The sequence below is a fragment of the Phyllobates terribilis genome, unplaced genomic scaffold (assembly GCF_046119375.1).
Source record: "Phyllobates terribilis strain yellow unplaced genomic scaffold, ASM4611937v1 Scaffold_2__4_contigs__length_985480577, whole genome shotgun sequence".
Taxonomy (NCBI): Eukaryota; Metazoa; Chordata; class Amphibia; order Anura; family Dendrobatidae; genus Phyllobates; species Phyllobates terribilis.
The window spans coordinates 185,431,497-185,444,154 of NW_027362762.1; the positions used below are offsets into that span (position 1 = coordinate 185,431,497).

Sequence of the window (12,658 nt, forward strand, 5' to 3'; positions counted from 1 at the left end):
ATGAGAGAATATATGGCTTAGTGAGTGGACCCTAAAACTGAATAGTAGTGACGGACAGGCACCTCACAAGCGGGATCCATGTAGCTCTCAGATGTCATGTAGGTAGGGCTTCATTCCATGGGGTAGGGCTTAATTTCAAGGTATATAAAAAAATGGACTTCAAATAAAAATTAAATGAACACAAAAAGCACTAATTGAATTATTTTTTCGTATTTATGTTTGCAGTACCTTCTATACACAGCAGGAGGCCGCACGGCGACATCTGTACTCAGCGGGGGGCCGCATGTAGCCATCTATACACAGCGGGGGGCGCACGTAGCCATCTATACACAGCGGGGGGCCGCACGGCACCGTCTATACACAGCGGGGGGCCGCACGTAGCCATTTATACACAGCGGGGGGCCGCACGTAGCCATCTATACACAGCGGGGGCCGCACGGCGCCCCCCCCAGAGACATCAGGAGGCCGCACGGCGCCAACTATACTCAGCAGGAGGCCGCATGCAGTCATGCACACACACAAACATATACAGACACGCATAAACACATTTGAAACACAAAAATACGTACAAACAGACATCACACAATGACATCTGCCCACACACACACACACAAACACACACATACAGACATCACACACACACACACCTGTCCACACACACACACACCTGCCCACACACACATCTGTGTGTGTGTGTGTGTATTTTTTTTAAGTTAAAAACAAGTAAAATGCATGCGTCATCAATATCAAGACTCCAGATATAAGGGCCTATTCACACTAAATTTTGCAATGCATTCATCTCCTCTTTCCAGGCTTCTATCTAAATCCCTGAAAAATGGCATTCAGATGGGCCTTGACATAGCCATTGATTTGAACAAAGGCAAACCGAGGCTAAAGTCTGAATCTTTAGGCTCCATTTGCTCTGCTTTCAGATGTCTCATTTCAGACACCACAATCCTGAATTTCAGGGATTCAGTTGTAAGCCTTGTGTAAAGACCTGAAAGCAGCGCTGAATGTAGTATGAATAGGTCCTTACATCCTACACCACCTCAGGGTATTGTTGTTATGGAGTATTGCCCCTGGGTGGCCGCAGTTATGACCACCACCAGGGCTCGCGGTCACCCACCCTAGCTTTGGTATTCTGGGGAGCTGGTAAAATGAATATCTGAGAAGAGCCCTAGAGAAGCAAGAACATTGGACAACCAAGAGGTGGCGGCCTCAAGTCAGGTGTAGTGTTCAACAGGGCAAGACTTTCTAACCTGCCCACACACACACACACACACACACACACACACACACATACACACACACATATCTGCCCACACACACACACCTGCCCACACACACACACCTGCCCACACACACACGCACACCTGCCCACACAGACACACACACCTGCCCACACAGACACACCTGCCCACACACACACACACACACACACCTGCCCACACACACCTGCCCACACACACCTGCCCACACACACACCTGCCCACACACACACACACCTGCCCACACACACACACACACACACCTGCCCACACACACACACACCTGCCCCCACACACACACCTGCCCACACAGACACACACACACCTGCCCACACACCTGCCCACACACACACACCTGCCCACACAGACACACACACCTGCCCACACAGGCACACACCTGCCCACACACCTGCCCACACAGACACACACCTGCCCACACAGACACACACACCTGCCCACACACACACACACACACTTGCCCACACACACACACACACACACACCTGCCCACACAGACACACACACACACCAGCCCACACACACACCTGCCCACACACACACACCTGCCCACACACACACACACACACACCTGCCCACACACACACACACACACACCTGCCCACATAGACACACACACACACCAGCCCACACACACACCTGCCCACACACACACCTGCCCACACACACACCTGCCCACACACACACACCTGCCCACACACACACACCTGCCCACACACACACCTGCCCACACACACCTACCCACACACACCTGCCCACACACACACACCTGCCCACACACACACACCTGCCCACACACACACACACCTGCCCACACAGACACACACCTACCACACAGACACACACCTGCCCACACAGACACACCTGCCCATACACACATGTAGCACCCTGAGGATTCGGCTGCTACAGGGGTATTGCACCTCAACCCAGAGGTGTGATATTCCACTCCCGGGTAAGGAAGGAGTGTGGAACTGAGCTCAGATAGACTGCATGCACTACATACATCCCATTCCAGAGGAGCAGGCCGACGGTACTCCCACTTAGAAATGTGCAGGTACAACCGAGCCTGTTCCTGGCTGGAGTGGGAGGGGGGTGGTACATCCCATGTAGTGTAGGGGCAGATAGGGGGAGCAGTCTGGGTAGTGATAGGAGCTCATTGGGTGCTGGTCACCTGAGCTCACACATAGAGGGATATATAAGGAGGGCACCAACTTAGATCAGGGTCAGACGCTGAGAACAAGTCAGTTGGAGAGGAGAGAGAAGGAAACAGCAGCCCTGGAGAGAGAGAGAGTGGAGCAGAGAAAGACCCAGAGGGGGAAGACTGAAGGGACCCAAGAACCCAAATTAGAGCACCGGGTGAGGAGTCAGCAAGAGGGTACCGGAACCCAAGCTGGTGGGGGCAAAGACATTCCCCAGCCAGAGACCGGAGACCGTGGGCAGTGTCTGTCACGGTCACCCACCACATTCACCCCGAAGGCACACCACATGCAGGGTCAGGGAACCCAGGGCCAAGGGTGTCCCAAAAGAAGGCCCGAGGGAGCTGGACCTAGGTGAATCACTGGTGGGGACGGCTGAAGAAAGGACAGAGGGAGAGCTCAGGGCCACGCTCCGGACTTGTTTGGGGGTTGGCTGGATCCAGGACCTGGTGGACGCAGCACGGCTCGGGTGGTCACTAGCAGCTGGAGTGACCGAAACATCAGCAGTAAGTAAACTCCCTTAACTGCACAACCCGAGTCTGTCTTCATTGCCGGCTGCACCGCACCACCACAACCCCCATCCTCTGCGCCTGTCCCCTCTGAGGCTATACCCCTCCCGTTGGGGGTTATCCCACCAAGCTGCACATCCACCATCAGCCTCAGCGGACCCTGCTGCAGCGGCGGCCACAGTGACCGCATCACAACGGGTGGCGTAGTCGAACAAAAGAACTTTAATAACATCTGTAGGACTGCCACATAACACTTAGCTTGACGCCCTGGGCACGGGACCGGGTCACAGCCGCTCGGAGACTACAACCCCCCATCTGATCCGGTGCCGGGTATTCCCCTCAAAAAGGAATATGTCCCAGGGGGCGCGTCAACTTTGGCGTAGTCGGCAGGATTACGTGCCCGCAACACCCGGGTACTGCGTGCCTGAAGAAAAGTGCAAGTTTACCTCAGAAAGAAGTCTCCCGCCGGTTCCGGAGGGTCCACGCCATCGGACTCCATCACCAGTCGTTTCCCGCCGATTGTCCGCCATTTCCAGCTTGTTCCCGCCATCTGCCGAGTTTCCCGCCACTGGGAAGCGATTCCCGCCAAAACCGCAGATTTCCCGCCTTGGAAGAGCAGCGGACGCCATTATGGGCGTGCCAAAGGAGGGCAGGAGGCCACCTCCCATCGTGGGCCGGGACAGAAAATGGCGCCAAAAGTGGAAACCGCCCCCACCAACAGAGACTGTGATGCTGGAGGTGTCTGTCAGCGTGAAAGAACTGCCCCTGGAGCTGACAGTCACCGAGTTGCCCCGGGACCGCCCTCGAGGTGGGAGGAGACGGAAGAGAAGAGAAAAGATGGGTGCCGCCTGGAGCAGTCTGGAGCGAGCGCACCCGGAGGCAAGAGGTCTAACAAGGAGTAGCGGAGAAGCTCACCCGGAGATGGAAAGAAAGCAGAACAGCACCGGCCCGCTGGCCAGGAGTCTGCTAGAGACCGAGGAAGGAGGGCAGAGCAGCACCGGCCCGCTGGCCAGGAGCCTGCCGGAAGCCGAGCAGAGCAGCACCGACCCGATGGTCAGGAGCCTGCTAGAGTCCACAACCCCGCTAGGTCTAGCGGAGATCCTGGCGCAGCTCCCCCGAGACCGGGAGTGTGCACGGACTGCCCTGGAGGGCCTCGCAAGGAGGATGGCCCGGGTACAGCGTGAGATGCTGGCGGAGTGGAGCCGGGAGATGGCCCAGCAAGTAGAGACCAGTCAACGGAGCACGCTACCCTGGAAGAGGAAGCAGACCGCCTCTGAGGATGGCGCGGGAGGACCCAAGGCCGGAGACGGCGCCGAGGAGGGAGCCGAACGCATGGAGGCAGGTAAAGGGGACGTCTATACCCCAAGCCGTGACACCGCTTACCTGCCCCAGCTCCCCGTCGCAGAGCCCGAAAGTCCCCCTGCTGTGCCCGTAGCCGCCAGGTCACCGCCATGGACTAGGCCCCGACCGGAAGCCGCCGCAGCGACCCCTGTGACGTCACGCGCCCCGACCCGGAGCGTGACAAAGCAGGAATTACCACCAGCCTGGTCGCAAGGCCTAGTACCCCCGGGCGCCGCACCACCAACAGCGCCCCCTACCTCCGCGGAGCCTCCGGCCTGGCCGCAAGGCCAGGTAGCCCAGGGCGCCGCCGTCCTAACGGTGCCCTTCACCTTCCAGGTGCCCCAGGCCTGGCCGCAAGGCCTGGGCAACCCGGGCGCCACCACCACCGCGCCCGCGCCCGCAATACCTAGGGTGCCACACCTGGGGGAGGACCTCTTCGGCCAGCTCACATGGCCGGACGGGCGGCCCTTCATCTGGCCCGAAGGGTACCCTGAGCTGGAGCGGCAGCAAAGACTAGGGCCCTTGTGTGAGCCCCTAATTCCGGCTCCGAAGCCCGTGGCTCGGGTCTCGCCTCCTCTAGCAGAAGCCCAATTCGTGTGGGACCCCACGGGAGAAGATTTGATGGGGTTCACCGGAGAAACTCGGGCAGCCGCAGCTGAACGTACAGAGTGTTGCCGTCAACAGCTGGCAGAGTTTAAGAGAGAACGGGAGGAGAGGCGGGTCAGAGAACAACAGGCCCAAATCCAGAGCGCGGAGCAGAAGAGCCGGACTAGGAGGAACCCCCGTGCAGCGCATTGTCCCCGCACCATCGGGACAGTGATAAAGTTCAACCCGCAGCATGGGTGGGGCTTTATTCGGGACCGTAACAACCGCGGTGACGTTTTTGTGACCCGCAGAGACGTCGAGTCCCACCTGCCGGAAGGTCACAAAGGCCGTGACCTCTACGTCGGAGACGAGGTCACTTTCACCCGGCACAAGTGTGCCAAAGGACCTTACGCCCTCCACGTACACCGCCTGACGGAGGAGGAGTTGCGGTGCGAGGAGGAGGAGCAAGAGGACCCGGACGGGTCTGAAGTAACAACCAGCTATAAGCAAAGAGCAGGAGGAAGACGCCGTTGAGTGCGGCAGAGCAGGAGCTGTAAATAGTTACCCAATCGGGGTATATAGAAACTGAAACTGTTGCTGCTGCTAAAATAGTCCCCGTTGGGACCAGTGAACTGTTTTACCCGTTAACCCCTTCATCCTACAGGCTGAGGACTGTGAGCAGCCATTCCCTTCCCTCTACCTGGCCGAGGACTGAGAGCGGCCAACTTTCAACTTTCCCTGTATATAGTTGCGCTTCCTAAAGCGCCCCCTACCGGTTTTATGGAAAACCAGTTTTTTCTAAGAGACTGTCGCACTTTTCCCGGACACACGTTGCACAGTGTCCGGAGGAGGAACCAGAGACAAGAGAAGTCTACGAGAATGTTTATATAAAAAGTTTTATATATATATAATGTTTATATGTTTTATATGTTTATGAAAAAATTTTTGTATGTTTTGGTGTTTTATGTCTTACAGCCCGAGGACGTGCTGTGATTTACCAGGGGGGAATGTAGCACCCTGAGGATTCGGCTGCTACAGGGGTATTGCACCTCAACCCAGAGGTGTGATATTCCACTCCCGGGTAAGGAAGGAGTGTGGAACTGAGCTCAGATAGACTGCATGCACTACATACATCCCATTCCAGAGGAGCAGGCCGACGGTACTCCCACTTAGAAATGTGCAGGTACAACCGAGCCTGTTCCTGGCTGGAGTGGGAGGGGGGTGGTACATCCCATGTAGTGTAGGGGCAGATAGGGGGAGCAGTCTGGGTAGTGATAGGAGCTCATTGGGTGCTGGTCACCTGAGCTCACACATAGAGGGATATATAAGGAGGGCACCAACTTAGATCAGGGTCAGACGCTGAGAACAAGTCAGTTGGAGAGGAGAGAGAAGGAAACAGCAGCCCTGGAGAGAGAGAGAGTGGAGCAGAGAAAGACCCAGAGGGGGAAGACTGAAGGGACCCAAGAACCCAAATTAGAGCACCGGGTGAGGAGTCAGCAAGAGGGTACCGGAACCCAAGCTGGTGGGGGCAAAGACATTCCCCAGCCAGAGACCGGAGACCGTGGGCAGTGTCTGTCACGGTCACCCACCACATTCACCCCGAAGGCACACCACATGCAGGGTCAGGGAACCCAGGGCCAAGGGTGTCCCAAAAGAAGGCCCGAGGGAGCTGGACCTAGGTGAATCACTGGTGGGGACGGCTGAAGAAAGGACAGAGGGAGAGCTCAGGGCCACGCTCCGGACTTGTTTGGGGGTTGGCTGGATCCAGGACCTGGTGGACGCAGCACGGCTCGGGTGGTCACTAGCAGCTGGAGTGACCGAAACATCAGCAGTAAGTAAACTCCCTTAACTGCACAACCCGAGTCTGTCTTCATTGCCGGCTGCACCGCACCACCACAACCCCCATCCTCTGCGCCTGTCCCCTCTGAGGCTATACCCCTCCCGTTGGGGGTTATCCCACCAAGCTGCACATCCACCATCAGCCTCAGCGGACCCTGCTGCAGCGGCGGCCACAGTGACCGCATCACAACGGGTGGCGTAGTCGACACAAAAGAACTTTAATAACATCTGTAGGACTGCCACATAACACTTAGCTTGACGCCCTGGGCACGGGACCGGGTCACAGCCGCTCGGAGACTACAACCCCCCATCTGATCCGGTGCCGGGTATTCCCCTCAAAAAGGAATATGTCCCAGGGGGCGCGTCACACACACCTGCCCACACACACACACCTGCCCACACACACACACACCTGCCCACACAGACACACACACACACCTGCCCACACACACACACCTGCCCACACACACACACACACCTGCCCACACAGACACACACACACACCTGCCCACACACACACACCTGCCCACACACACACCTGCCCACACACACACCTGCCCACACACACACACACACACCTGCCCACACAGACATCTGCCCACACACACACACATCTGCCCACACACACACACACCTGCCCACACAGACACACACACACACACTCACCATCCCCCGGCTCCATTCCTCCTGCCTGCTCTCTCTCCTCTCCGGTGGTAAGTAGCATGACGTCACAGCTAGGAGACACGGCCGCGCCCAGGGCCATGTCTCCTAGCAGTGACGCGGCCGGGCCAGCATAGGGAAGTTAACTGCTGCAGTGCTGGCCCGGCCGATGAAGAAGTAGCGGTGGCCGCTGCTGGGGGAGCGGTCCGGGGCCCCCCCTCCCGCCACTGCTACTGGTATGTGCCGCTGCGGCCTGCACATATAATGAGGGCAATCCGGCATTAGACACCCCGCCCGGAGCCGCGGGCCCCCTGCAGGCTCGGGGCCCCGGGCGGTTGCCCGGATTGCCCTCATTATAATCCGCCTATGGGCCCAGCAGTAAATATACGTCCCAGGATGGGACGTCCAGTAAAGAAGAGGGCGCGGCACAGAGTGAAGTCCGGTCCAGTGAATATCAGTGCGCCTAGGAAGGAGGCGCGGCTGAAGGCGGAGCCGCTTAAAGTGATGCGTGACGCGGCGGTCACATCAGAAATTCGGCCTAGGAAGAGGCAAAGTCAGACTCGCAGAAAGTGCATCATCAGGGCGCAACAAGCGCCATTTTCTTCTCAATGCATGAGAGGTGAGAAGCTGAGTGGAAAGCCCCGAGTGATTATGGCACATGGCGGACGAGACTCGAGTGTGCCCCATGTCTGCCGGCCTATGGAAATTAACAAGGAAGAAATGGACACAGAGGAGGAGATGCCCTCTGCTCGGGGAGAGAAAACCCCTGGCATTGAGGCAGCGATGAAGGCCCAAAAGCGGTGGAGCGAGGCCGTGGAGAGTCCATGCAGACAACTCCGGTGGTCCGTGAGTACCATATGGACTGCTGGGGTGATCAGAGTGTGCCAAAGAAGACACAAATGGGAATTGCTAAGACTGACAAACCGAGCTTTTGTGAGTTGGGGTGGACCCTACCCAGTGAAAAGCGGGGCTGTGGCAGGCTCAGGAACTGGAAGAGATGGCTCCATTTGAGCATTGTAAGCTGCCCGGAGAACAGCGGCGTGGAGTAAGCGCGGGCCAGGTGGTCCAGAACTTTAGAGTGACCAGCTATGGTCCCACTCAAGTGGGCTGTGGGAGTGCTACTTCAGCGAAGGGACACCCCAGGCCCAGTAAGCTTCCCAACCAACCCTGGGGATGGAGAGAAACACCCTTCTGAAGGAGCAGAGGGAGGTCGAGAAGAAAAAGTGAAGGGGAGAAGGCCTAGGGCTAACCAGCCCCATTGCAAAAGTTTTGCAGGGACCCGTCTCACACTGCTTATGTAAGGCGACTGTGAAAATGTCTGCTAAGGGCAAACTGCCCTGTTTTTCAAGTTGAGAACTGTTTTACATAAATAATCCGAGGGATTGTTGCTTTACCTTCGTGGCCAGAAGGCCTGTTTGTTTCTCCTAAAAGGAATCGGAGGGACTGTTTAAGATACTCTTGAGTCCAGGCAGGCATGTAGTAGCAGCAGACAGCTGAAGGTTGGTTTGCACCTTTTTCTGCTGAAATTTGCAGCACTGAGGCACACGTTGAGGATGGATATCCTCTAATCCTAAGAGACTTGCGGCCTAGCCGGAAGAATTGATGACCCCCTCTAAGGCCAAGAAGAAAGAGACTCATGGGGTGTTCCCTGTGACCGTGTGCCTCAGAATGCAGCCCTTGAAGGAGATTGAGGGCTATTGGTGTGTTTACCTGTCTTAATAATATGGACATGGACACTGTGTTTCTGGGGTCCTTACCAAGAAGGATCGGTACTTCTGAGCAAAGTTGAATGTTATGACAATGGACTGTCTGAATTGCTGTTCCGGGGCCCTTACCCGAAAAGGGCTGGTCTCCCACCCAAGAAGAAGACTTCAGGACCAGTCTTGTACTAAAATGTTTTAGTAATGTGATAAGATGTTATAAATGTTAACGTGTGTTGGTTGCCTGGTATAGTCGAGGACGACCATCATTAAAGTGTAGGGGAATGTAATAGTGAGGAAGGGTGTAACCTGGCACTGAAGTAGTTAAAATAACATGTTCCCATAGTTAGATCTCTCTGAACTGCTGTTAGGTCAAGTTAAGGGGTTAGCTTCAGTGGTACAGTCAGTAGAGTAGAGGGGGGAATGCAGTGTTTTGGCCAGGCGTGGAGTATATCTGGGGTTTAGTTTGACATATTTCCTTGTGGGGCTGTAGTACTTTTAATCGGCCACTGTCGGGCGCAGCTGTTAGCGAGACCCTGTTACCAGAAAGACGGTGAGGACTTAACTGCCGCAAGGGGCGGGGCATCCTAGGTAACATCTGGAGAATTTCCCAGACGGTGTCAGTTGGAGTCTTGTCAGAGTTGTGACAGGAAGCCTTACGGGCGTACAGCCAGGGAAATTGGCTGCTAGGGTAGACGGGGGCTCCCTACCCTCAGACAGCGGATCAACAGTGTAAATATCTCCTCACGCAGGAGTCCCATTAGCCGGCCAGAGAAACTCAACGGCGGTATTGAGGACCCGGGGCACGTCTAGTCTGCAGGTAGCAGAGGAAGATAGGACTCCAGGCTAAGCCGTGAGGGTGATATAGGATCTGGATACACTGTCTCTGGTGAGGAAACTTCTCTTCAGCTAGAGAATAGAGTTAGAGAGATGCTTCACCTAAAAAGAGCACCAGGGCTGAAGATGTTTCTAGCACCTGTATGGGAGATGAAAAGGTGTTGGGCCTTATCCAATGTACCTGACTGTAAATACTGTATATACTCTTCTCCCCCAAGTAAAATCCCAGTTATGGTTAAGAACCTCGTGTCCTCTGAATTTATTGCTGCCCTGGTCCCAGAAGAGAAATGCCTGGAGACAGCCACGATCGGATGGTTTGAAGTAAGTGAAGAATGTCACATACCCAGCCACACATCAGAGGGAGGACACAAATTGTCTGTAGGGTGTCAAAGCAAGCAGGGGCTACAACTCACCCACGACCACCTCGCTGGGGCACCTTACAGAACAACACAAAAGAAACTACCATATACTAATTAAATGACAGGAGGGTCCACGTGATCCCAAGTGCCCCTCTTATGGATATATCAGGGGCTCACATTAGATCTCTATAAATCCCATCCACTTTCCTGGAACTGTAATATATTGCATTTTTGACGCAACCATGTGCACACATTGAGTATTTGGTGAGTTTTTTACCTCAGTATTTGTAAGACAAAAAACAGTAGTGGAACAGTCAGAGGAAAAATATAAGGGTTTGCTCACACTTGCGCATAAATCAGACAAGTGAAAACAGATAAAATAAACGGATTGGTCCTGTAAAAGAGTAATAGCTTCTGAGGAAAAAAACGGATTGTATACAGACAGCACATGGATGACAAGTGAGGAAAAATCATCCCACTCTCCTGGATTAAAATGGGACCAATATATGCAAGTGTGAGCGAACTCTAATAGAAACACATCACCACTTCTGCATTTTTTTACCCACTCGTGGTTTTGGCTTACAAATACTGAGGTAAAAAACTCGCCAAATACTGAACGTGTTCACATAGCCTTAAAATACACAGTGTCAAACACTTACCAAAAACTCATCATGGAACACAGCCGCTGGCTACATTACCATGATAAGTATTTTCTGAGTTTTTGATGTTACAGATTTTCTGCATTAATTACTGTAGTTAAATTAGGTTACTTGATCTTTTTTCATTGAGTTTTTTAGGGCGTTTTTATTGCCTTTTTTGGTTATTTTTTAGCATTTTTTTTCTTTAAATAAAGCTGTTTTGTTTTTGATCATTCCTGGTACTTGGTTTTTGACAAAGCTTTATTGATACAGTCATGTGCTAAAAAAGTATACACATTTCTTACCCGCAGCTTTTTACGCATCTAATGCAACTCTATGGGGAAAATCCGCACATAAAACTCATCGTACTCACAAGAGAAATTGACATGTTGTGTATAAATCCCATCTACTTTGCTGTAACTCAAAGTCACTGTCTTTTGTACACAGCGAAAATACGCAGTCAAATCCTCATCAAAAACTTATCTTGGGCACTTAAGTTTTTGCTATCACATCATAGAGAGCTGAATGGTGCGATTCCAGCGATGTGTCACTTACTGAGCTGCTTGCTGTCATTCTGTTAAAATCAGTGTTTTTTCTGCTGCAGATCTAGCAGTTCTCTGAATACTGAGTTCTGTATAACCCTGCCCGCACCACTGATTGGCAGCTTTATGTGTCCACTGTACATAGACAGAAAGCTGCCAATCAGTGGTGGAGACGGGGGTTATACAGAGTTCATGAATATGGAAGCCTATATTTCAGCAGGTTTGCTAGTCCTCTAGAGATATTCTCCTGCTGATAAAACTGTGCTTTTTATTAAAACAACAGCAAGCAGCTCAGTAAGTGACACATCACTGGAATCAGTGTCTCTGCCTCTAAATTATGCTGCTCTCAGGGTAGGTGGCAAAAACCTGGTGACAGATTCCCTTTAACCTCAACGTGTTTTTTCAAATTTGCAGCATGTCAATTCTTTCAGTATTTTTGTAGCATTTTTTTCACCCATTGAAATGAATAGAAAATAACTAAAAACACATTAAAACGTTTATATTTTACTCAGCATTTTTCCAGAAAAAAATCTGCTGCAAATACTAAACTTGTACACATTCCCAAACTCATTGAGGTCTGTTGAAAGCCATTATGTGAACAAAACCTAAGTCAATTAAAAAAAGTGTCATTTAAATGTAACTAATGAAAAATTTGAATTTATGTTAATTAAAAAAAAAAAAATTATATTTTAATACAACTATTCTAAAGAACATGCATAATGTTTCAAAAGACAATAATGTTAGCTTCGATTTAAATATATGGCTATATACTTACCCCTTTGTTGTCTGCACTATTGTGGACTAATATCCAACGCTGCTTGAAAGATAAAGTCTTCTGATTTTGAGTTCCAAGTCCCTTCAGCTTTCTCACATCCTTACCAGCTCCAAAACCCTGTGCAGACAAGCAAAGAGATGTATCCATCAGATGCGTGCTTTGGATGTATAGGAAGCACAAACACTAAATGAAACAAAGCAGTCAAAGTCCAGCAACGCAGAAGGATCTTATTTGCATGGTAAAATTCCTTTATTCCTTCAGTTAAGCAGTATATACAAGTCACTGTCATATATCTCCTAAGGGCGCACAAGAGGGCCGTATTTCTCATTTGAGGATCGCATCGTACTGCACGGACTGGTCCGGCGCCTCTCCTGACCTGAACGTGACAGCA

At 52.5% G+C, this 12,658-nt stretch overlaps 1 protein-coding gene across 2 annotated transcripts in view; it reads right to left on the reverse strand.

Annotated features, from left to right (window-relative positions):
* Positions 1-12,658, reverse strand: part of LOC141201219 (retinol dehydrogenase 7-like) — a 124,319-nt gene that overhangs the window by 111,362 nt on the left and 299 nt on the right. For both annotated transcript variants that reach the window (XM_073663358.1, XM_073663359.1), the window contains exon 2: positions 12,268-12,384. The gene's annotated coding sequence lies outside the window, so the exon portion shown is untranslated. The remainder of the gene's footprint in view (positions 1-12,267; positions 12,385-12,658) is intronic.